Source organism: Zosterops lateralis, assembly GCF_965231275.1.
Source record: "Zosterops lateralis genome assembly, chromosome: Z".
Classification (NCBI taxonomy): domain Eukaryota; kingdom Metazoa; phylum Chordata; class Aves; order Passeriformes; family Zosteropidae; genus Zosterops; species Zosterops lateralis.
Genome location: NC_139800.1, coordinates 45611938 through 45622556, shown reverse-complemented (window position 1 = coordinate 45622556; position 10619 = coordinate 45611938).

Sequence of the window (10619 nt, the reverse complement as noted above, 5' to 3'; positions counted from 1 at the left end):
TGCCTGTGTCTATGTGCATTGTCATTCCTGCCAGGAGTGACAGCCCAAATGTGGATGACTGGGAGGAAGGTGGCTTCTTGTGGTTATTCTTAGTCGGGACACTAAAATAAAATTATTTCTTAAGAAGAACTTGGAGGAGGCGATGTGTGTCACACTACCTTCCACAAAAATGTTCTAGCAGAGCAGCAAGGACCTACTCAGATCTGGCAAGGTGGGGGGCTGCTCCAGGCCTCCAGAATGGGGTGCATGAAGCCTTTTAGTGAGCAACAGGCAGGACTGTCCCAAACACAGGGCTTGGAACAGTTGGAAATCCACAAGGACAATTCTCTGCTTGTCCTTGGTGACAACAGGGAATTTTCATGGGAATGGCAGCACTTCAGGTTGCAGGCTGTTCAGCAAGGTTTCATATGTTGCAGCAGTTTTCTGGGTACAAAGGGTGCCAGAAAAGGCAAGAAGTGGTGGGGGGGTTTTTTTGTTTTGTTTTGTTGTGGGTTTTTTTTTTCTTTTTTTTTTCTTCCTTTTTTTTTTTTTTTTTTTTTTTTTTTTTTTTTTTTTGTTGTTGTTGTTGTTTTTTGTTTGTTTGTTTTTGTGGTTTTTTGTTTTGTTTGTTTGTTTGTTTGGTTTTGGTTTTGTTGTTGTTGTTGGGGGTTTTTTTAATTTTTTTTTTTTTTTTTTTTGACTGGAGGCAAGAACAAGAACTAGCTGAGGAATGAGGGTGAAAGACAGTTTGGGTGAGTGAGACCATGAAATGAAATTTTCAAACTAGAAAAAACAGGCCATTTTGTAAATTATGTGTTCATGTTAACTTAAACAAGAGAAAAACGGGCAGAAAATATGTAAGTGTGGTGAAATTATTGAAGATGTATATAAAAATACCCTGAACAAGTAAAAATGGAAAGTCAGAAAACTCAAGATCAAATATGAGGTTAAATTAAGAACATGAAAAGCAATGAATATTTTCTGTTGATCATATAGGGAAGAGTAAGAATTTCAAGAAAAGTACTGAAGAAGTTAAGCCTTTATAGGGTTGTGTAAAGTAACCTTTAAATTCTTAATTACTTTTTCTGACAACTAATGGAGGATTTCTGAGGTTTTTAAAGTCTGGGGAAAAAAATTGGATGTAATAGTCCTTTCAGCAAAATAGGAAAAAGAAAGAACTGGAGAATTGTACAACCGATCATTTTTAAAGTTTGGCTTCTAAAAAAACAGAGATACAAATCTGTTTATGTACATAACTAGAGGAGACGAGCCAGTGTGACTTTGTCAAGAGCCAACTGTGACATACCACATAGTTTCCTCTATGGCAGAATCAGAAGTCTCTGGACAGAAGGTAAGTAACTGCTGTCACAACTCTTGACTGATGAGGAAATAACACAATAGACATTTTGTGTCTTACAGTGAGGGCTTAGATGAGATAGTTAGAAGGTGGTGGCAAATGTATTTCAAAGATGAAGAGTTTGTTTCAGTAGCTCACTAATGAAATGTAGAATTTCTTGATTAGAATTCTCTGTGGAGGCTGTAACAAATGTAGAACAGCTCAGTATTTCCACTGATAGATGGAAAAATATTAAGCCAGTGAGTAAGCCATGGTCAGGTGTCTGTAAATGTGTTTGAGCACCATCTTAAAAATAAATTGCAGACAGGCATGTTCAGGACCAGAGGACTGGAATTTACCAAGGAGGCATGGAAAGTCCTACTTACATGGAGAACAGGCACCTGGTGAATTCATGGGGATGAGCCATTACCTCAGCTTAACAAAGGCTGCACAATGTGTCAAGACTTCAGGCAGAAAGACGTGTACATCCATTAGGATGAACCTTCACTTGGATAACAGATTGCTCTAAATAGATGTCTCGCCTGGAATACAGTGGGAAAATGTGACTTTTGAGGAAAGACTGAGGTTTCTAATGTCTCTTTTTGAGTCATCTCTTTTTTAACAAAACAGTCCCCAGTTATATAAAAGGCTATGGCTAAGAAAAAAGGAGCAGTCTGTTCTCCATAATCGTATAGGACAGTAGATTTTAGACTTGCAGATTAAAGGCTTCCAAAACAGTGGGAAGAGATTGTTCCCACTTTATCTTAAATACCCCTACAAACAGAGGTGTCATCCTTTTTCCTGGGGAGTATTTCTGGTCAGAAGAGATGCACATGTAATGACACCAGCCAGCTGGAGCTGATAATAGACAAACAACTTAGAGATGGAGAGAAACATATTTTTCTGTGGGTCCAGCCTTCTGGCCCACGGCCTGTCAGGCCAGTTATATGTAAGGAAACCATTGCTTGTACACCAGTAAAAACTTCATTGCAGATGCGTAAACCTCCCAGATAGGAGTAATTTTATTTATGATTAACACAAGGAAATCTGGAGGCTGCCCTCTACCTTTCAATGTCCCTACTCCAGTAGCAATCTGGGCTATTCCAGTGCCTGGTGAAATACAAGCCTTGCCTCATCCCACCATGACAGGGAGGAAAAAGGGTAAAGTAAAAACAATTAAATGTCTTTCAAGGGGACTAACACATTTTGGATTCTGGTACCCAAAGGAATGAAATTTCCTCTCAACGGGTCTTTGAAGAAAGCCTGAAGTGAAGTTTAGCTCTTCTTACAGTCCAGCATACTGTTGCCTGGAAGTTTTTATGATCCATTGGATCTTTCTTGTGCCAGATCAAAGGCACAAGATCTCTCGAAGGAGAGAAGGTCTCCTGGGAGCTCACAGCCACTTATCAGAAATGTTTAAAAGTCCAGGAATCGTATGAATGATCAAATGTCCAGGATTGATATGAAGTGGATATCACAGAACAGAGCTATGCAGTTAGAGGATGTATTCAGGATGCCCTACAAAAAAAAAAGGTTTTGTGGATGCACGAACAGTTATGAAAATTGTTGTATGTGCTTTTCAGTGGTAATTTGGGAGCTGAAAAATTGCAAAAGTGTGTACTATTCATACTGAGTCAAAATTGGCACTCTTTTGGATCCAAACCTTTCAGATAATCATACTTCGTTTGGTATGAAACGTTATGTTCAGTTCAAGATAAATGCTTTTTTATCAAAACATGAATGAGAAAAACAGACCAACAGTGATACTCCAGGGCCCAAATATGAAAGATCCAAGCTCAATTCCTGCTTCCGTACTCAGGGTTTGAAATTTAGCAAGAAAAATTCCTCTTAACAAAGAGGAATAATGAAGGTCTTGATATACTGATACTTACAGCTGCAGAACTGGAGAAACTAAGGCAGTATTTCTCAAGGCAAGCCAGGGGCGTATAATTGCCATGCAATTTAAACCATGTAGGAATGACAGGTGGAAATCTAAATCACCTTTGCAAATGGAGCCACCACGGCCAGAGCAACCCGTTTGGTGGGCTCATATACTCAGAATTAAAAGCATGACGCAAAAGGGCACAAATGTTCCTAGGCCTTCAAGGATGTTCGAGTGGCACCATGACAGCCATTGCTGGCATAACAATGATAACTGAGGTGGATGCAGTCTAAGCTTGCAATAGGATAATGTTCTTTGAATGGCCTTAGGCAGACAATGGAGGATTTTGGAGGAGGATGAGGCTGCTATTTTAGGAAACTTGCACTAACTGTCACACAGCATAATAACAGCTCAACACGTGTTGTTGCACAAACTTGTTTTCAATAGCTTTAAACCCAAATTGCAGAATCGGTGTAAGGCCTCTGTCACATGTTGGTAAATGTCATTGAAACAGTGTTCCAGTTGGAAACCTCAAATATTTAAACTGTTCCCAAGGCTTGGCTGCTAACTGGTAAAACAAAGTGGAGCTTCTGGGACTAAAATTCCTCTCCTCCCAACAACTCATATGACAGTCTTTCCCTAGTCTTAGCATGAAAACTACTGAAAATTTGTGGAGCAAAATCATCAGGTGATGTGGTGCAAAACATACTGCCCAGGAAAAAAAGTAATGTTAGGGCCATTTATGGGACTGTGTCAAAAGCAGTGGGTGCAGACACTGCCTGGAAAGCAGAAAGAGGGATGGGGACGTGCTGGGGGTGTTCAGGCTGCTAAGGTGCTTTGTGCTCCTCCTTCATGGGAACATTTTTCCCCTTAACCAAGAAGCTGTGGGGACAGGAGCTGCAAGTGTTTAATCTAATTTGATTAGACATTATCCTTACAGGGTGCTGTATTGACAGCTATACTCAAACCTTTCTGACCCCCTCATCTGTTGGCATAACGAGATTGCAGCTTATCTGATTTACCATGTAATATTCTCATGCCACCTGCCACCCTGTAGTCATGGGAGCCCAGTGAGGATCAGAGCCATGTCCCTTCCCCCCAGGCCAGGGTCTTCTTCTGGCCCTCTCCTTCAGCTGCACATGGATCATCACTTGTCACATGGAGGGCTAACATGCAAAAGTTTTATGGCTCTTGGTCAGCATCCTCCCCCTGTCCTTCCCCTCTGTGGCTCTCCAGGTACCTTAAGACGCCACCACAGCACAACTTTGCTGCCCGGGAACTCACCCCAGACTCTGCTGGGCTTCAATCCCGGCCAAGCCTCGAGACCTGCCCCAGGCTCTGTTGGAGCCTAACAGAGGTGCAGGGTGGCAGCCATGGGGACAAGTGTCAGCTAAGGCATATTTGCATATTTGCTTGAGACATATTTGTTTTAGTGCAATCTGGCCATCACACAGAAATAGAGCAATCTGACTCACACATAGGAGCACAGCAGCAGCTGGAAATGTACCTGAACCTGTAAGTCACCACAGGCTGGATGTGCCTTCTTGACTGCATCCTCCTTCAGTATGTTGTAAATATGCAAACATTCTCTTACTCTTAATTTCACAGAGACATGACTCTGTTAAAAAATATTACAATACTGTAGAAGTGGAAATTTCTGCCCTAAGTCTACATGAGTTTATTGTGTTTCAATTGACAGATTGTATCCAAAGCTCTTAGCACAAATCAGTGGACCTTGAATAAGAACATTACTTCATTCATCAAATGTTCTGTGAAGCTGAAGGACTAAAAAGATCTTTAAACTCTTTTCAAACTAAGCCATGTGCACAAAACACTTCCTTTCTAAGTTTCTTCCCAAAATGCTCTGGCCATGGAATTAGGGAAAGCACAGTGGTGTAGGACATATGAAAACTCTTAGAAGGAACATTAATGACACAAAATATGTGCCCAGAAGTAAGTTTGCTTATGCAGTGTCATGAAGAAACAATGAATAAAAGAGAAGGTGCTCTAAGGAAATATTTGCAGAAGTTTCTGGAACAAGAGGCCGCATGACAGATGAGGGAAGTGATTTGTGGGAAACAGGGCCACAATGGGAGAAAAAAGACAGACAGTAAGTAGGATTGTTAGCAGAAAAGGAAGGGAACAGAGAAATTGACTCCAACTTCAAGAGTAATGGAAGAGCAAGTAACAACGAATTAAAAAAGGCTACTGAGTCCATAAAAAGCTGTGGAATCAGAAGCATGCAAACATAGCCACCATGGGTAAGAAGAATTCAAGCCAAAAAAAATCACAAGAATCTGGAAGTGTCTGTGTAGTCTCAGTGCACCTGTCAGAACGGTATAAAAAGGTTTGCAGCATTGGCAGACACTAGGCTGCAGCAAAGAGGAAGTGAGTACTCATATTCCAGAGACCAGCAGCAGGAGTGGTCATACAGGAGTTTCACTGCTGCTAGCAGGAGTGACCATAGCTCCCCAAGCTAGGCCTCCAGGCACAGAACTGCAGGAAGTCCTGCAGAGGTTTTGGTGATCTTGGACCACACTGTGGCCTGCCTCCTCTTCCTTCTCTTCTTGTTGGCAGAGGGATGCTTAGTGTCCAGTTCCAACAGCAGAGGTGTCCAACCTGCTGTGGTGATATTTTTAATGGGGCTCTCTCTTTGAGACAACCCTGCAATTTTCAGTGTTTCCAGCTTGTTGTCCAGTCTGAAGCAGATGTAAGCTTGATATTCAGGTTGACATCTAGTTGTAAATTTACAGAGGTGGTAACATTGTGGGACTCTGAGACTTGATTGGAACTTCTGGGCTTGTCTGTAAAATAAATAATTTTTCTCTGTAAGTGATAAGAAGAGTGCCATGGTGAAAACATGTCCATAGAAAACTTAGGCTATCTACGGTCTTGCAGACTTAAACATCAGCTGCTTAAAACATAAAGCAAACAAAAAAATCCTCCATTAAAAAAAAATCATTCTTTAATTTCTGACAGTTTAGAAAACTCCTCTCATTCTCCACGCTGCATACTTTCACCCATTTCTCCTGCAGAAGAAGCAGATATAGAAATCTGGAGTGTAGTTGTATGTGAAAGCCTTGGCTTATTCTCTTAGCTCTGTGACTCACTAATCAGCACTGTGTTCACAGATGCCCTCCCTCTGGAGTGCAGAAAGGTGCTCTGACCTAAACCTTCCCTCCTTGCACCTTCTGTTGCACATGGAAACCATGTCCTCTAACACTACTAAGGCCAGGTGCCTGGCTAATGGCTTTTGACTGCATGCACATACAGATTTCCTTGGCTTTTGTAATTTGTGCTTCTGGTTTTAGCTTTTAAATCCATCATCAGGGCTGGCATAGACATCCTGGCTTACCCATAACTACTCGAGCTCTGTGCCAGCAGTATCACTTTTGTAAAGCACCTTGAGATGCGTGCTACGTAAGGAGCTGTATATATCCCATTGGAGTAATCTGGTGCAATAATCTGGAGGCAGAATTTATTGTCTGAAGTGTGTGGACATCTGGTGTCCTATTACATCATACTTTGCAACCAGTTAGAGCCTGTAGATTTATTCCTGCATTTTTTTGTGTTAAGTTATTTCTGTTGCATGAACAGAAAAGGAAAGAGACTTAGAATACTATGTCCAGGTTTATACCTTCAGGGATACTCACATGACCTCTCTGCCTCCTGCTTTTTGGAAGGCATCCTGGGAATAACACCAGGGATCAAATTAACTCTGGTCTGTTACCTCATTTCAAAATGTGAGAGAGGCTGCCGATGCCAGAAGGAAACAATCTCCTTCCTCTTGCCTTCTCCCAAGAGAATAATGGGATCAGGCCATAGAGATATAGTAGAGATCTTTTCAAGTGTAAAGACCTTCTCTCCAGACAACTGAGCTCCCTTCCTCTTTGCAGATGCCTCCTTCCTTGTCCACAGTGAAATGGCAGACTCTCCAGTCTTCTTGTGCTGAAAGGGCTGGTCTTTGCCCTCCAGGACATGGCAGCTTGGCATGAAAAAGGCAAATATTCTGTCTTTAAACAAATGCTGCAACTAAAATGAATAAACCTGCCAATGTCTGGAAAAGGATCAGTTCAGTAGTAGTTAATATTAGCTATGTATAGAGATATGTCAACAGTATGCCTTATAGTAAGTACTAGAAAATGACAAACAAAAAGTTCATCTTTTTATCTGAGGGCCCCAAATAGTCTCTTTTTCATGAGGTTGCTTCAGGCCTGAATGGTCTTTTGGTAAGGATTAGCAACAGGCCATTTGGGAAATTGCCATGGCTGGGGAGGAAACCCAGCACCTCACTGATCAAGCTGCAACCACCATCCACACAGTTGTACAGAAACCAGTAGATGGTACAAAACCTTAAATTTGATTCTTTAGCCAGCAGATCATTGTGTGGTAAAATCCCAGAGGTATCATTGCTTCTTTGGCCAGCAGATCATTGTGTGGTAAAAGGAGAGAACTTTATTTTTCTGTCAAGCTCTTGTCTATGGCCCTCAGAAAACCATTCCCTCCAGTCTGACTGCCCATCATGACAAAAAGGCTGAGGCTTCTTGACGTCTCCTGCTTTGAGCAGCCCTCGGTTTTACTTGAAAACAGGGCGACAAATGTGTGCCTGCTTCTGAGATGTGTTGTGTGCAGAGGAATATGTGAGACCCTGCTCTGCCAATTGTCAGTCAACACATTCAACAAGAATTACACTATCCTTTTTCAGAAGGGAAAGGTGTCTCTCGGTTCCTGCGATTTAAAGTTGTGAGGTATTTGAATATTGCCTTGAAAGTCCTAAGAGAGTGATTTATGATACCTTTTTAACCTAATTACATAGCACACCCAAAAATCTTACCCTTGAACCACAGAAGAACTTCAAAAATTTTCCAAATTTCCTCTTCATCTGTATTTGCACCACTCGCTTCCTTGGAAAAGATCCATATTTCTGAGTAGAAATCACAGAAACGGAAAACCTTTATGACTACAGCCTAAATGTGGTGTCCCACTGTGGGGAAGCCTTAATTCTCCTATGTCCTGTCCTGACAAAGGAGTGGAGCAGACTATCACTGTCCTCTCAGGCCCTGGCAAACCTGGGCCTGGGATGTGCGTTCTCCAGCAATGAAGGCACTGCTGTGTGACATCCCTAAAAATAGCCCAGCATCAGCAGCACAAATTAGATCTAAAGCTAGAGGATCCAATGTCTATGACCCATGGTGAAATAACCACTGCAGAAGCTGTCAGGGGCAACTCAGAATGCACAAATGTGTATCGATTCTCCAGTGCCCTGGCAAACAAATCCACAACTTGATCACCCTCTGGACAGCAGGGAATGCCTGATGCAGGAGCATATTTAGAACTGTGGCATCAGCTGCTGAGCTAGCAGCAAAAGTTACTAAATCTGAGATGGCAGTGCAATTGCAGTAATTCCCAGAGCAGTTTACTCAGTGCTTATTCCAATAACATGGCAAAAGGAGGACCTGGTAGGGGCAGGAAATCTGAAACTGCTGGTGCTGTATCTCACAGGATAGGGAAGAAGATAAATTAATCATCTCATCTGCATACCTGTTTGGCTGCATATCATTAAAACTACCAGTTACCCTTGTGATCAGTTCAGTACATTGGTCAGGCCACTTCTTGTACTAAAAACCAGTCCATTTTGGTGAGTAAGTCTGGAACAGGCTCTCTCAGGTTATCTTCTTTGACAACCAAACCCAGTAGGGCATCTTTGTTCTTATAAAATCTGTTTCATGTTACTTCAAATTCAACAAGCCCAGAAATATGTTTCAGTGGTTTGATTCTTCTCTTTTTTTGCCCCCTATGCCCAGAACAAATGGTCATAACACTGCAAAATTGAAGGCAAATTTGGTTTTGTTTTCTTATATCTTTAAACAGCAAATAATGCAGTGACAGATGTTACACTCAGCAAGCAAAATCTTGTGCTGTGATTAGCTATTATTAGCATGTGTCTAATCCCTAGAGGATTAAGTGGTTCATCTAAGCATGGCTTCCAGTATCACCTGTGTCTCACATGGTCACAAACTAATCTCTTTTGTTGGAAACAGATGAAGTGATAAGTGTTTGGAAGCCTTCTAATTTGCAGAAAACGCTGCAGTTTGCTGTCTGTCAAACTCCCATGCCAGGGTGAAACAGAGTATTTCATATTCAGTGTCAGTCTCTTTAAAATCTAATGGGCATCTAGTGCTGAAGCACAGTTTAAGAAGTTATTTTTAACACAACTCTTTAAGTGGCCAAGCAGTCTCAGTTATCATAGGGTCATTCCTGTGTGGACTTGCCCAGGTTGCCTCTGAAGACACACAAATGGCGTGAACAGGGTAGGTTCAGTCACTACGCTGCATGCAGAATACCTCCACCTCCCTCTAAAGTGTAGATGGAAGCTGCACAGAGGCCAAATCAAAGTTGCCTCTGGCAGCAAGGACAGCTTTTTCCAGACAATGGGCAACCCTAAACAAGATGGCTGGAAAGCAACAGAATTCAGGGAAACAACCAGCTATAGGGCAAAGTTATGCGCTTCTGTTCAGGAAGTCCTGGACAAGACACCGTAAATGGTCACTGCAACAAGCCCAAAACATCCAGAAGGCTTTAGCCCTGCTCTGGAAGTCCAGACTGTTAGACCAGAATCAAAAGCTTCAGGACTTCCTGGACTGATTCCGAAGGAATTACAGGGCTGTCCCTAGTGGTTATGTCCACTGCTCCCCAGAACTTAGCACCTAGTGTGAGGAATAACTGCTAGTACTACCAACTCCTGTTTGAAGTCTTAGATCTCCCAGGTAAGCCTGAGAAAAAGAGTTCAGGAGCAGCCTTTGCAGTTAGGGAAATTCTTTGGGCACTTGAGAATGAGAGACGTGATTTGCTGCCAAAAGTACTAGAGATTTCTTCCTCCTTGTCTTTTTCTGATGTATCGTATTTCCATGAAAGGCTGCTTGAAAGAACATTTTGGGAAGGAGAGAGCTGTAGTATTTATGTAACTGGAAATGTTGACAAAATTAGCCAGGAAGAATGGGCATAAAGATGTTTCATTGCACCGGAGAACTGAGGACTCCCAAGATTTTGATATGAACATGAAGGCTAAACTACATTTTTGCACTTTTTTTCCCCCTCATCCTGTAGGTAATGCATAATATCTTCCTACTCTTGAAAGGATCACCTTAATTTGATGATGCAGGTATGAGAAGAGATAATTATATACCTGCTCCATGCAAGTTGTCAAACTTGAACACGTGCCTATGCATATGCGTGTGTATAGTCCAAGTGCTTCTCTAATTAATGATCTGCTTATTCTCCTAACATGTATTAGAAGCAGAAAGGTTTCAATGAGACAAAGGAGTGATACAATCAAATCATCATTAGCTTTCTGGGCAGCTTTTTCCATTATGTAAAAGCTGTGTTTGTATTAGTATAGCAGTCAGGCCTACTAGTGTGAGG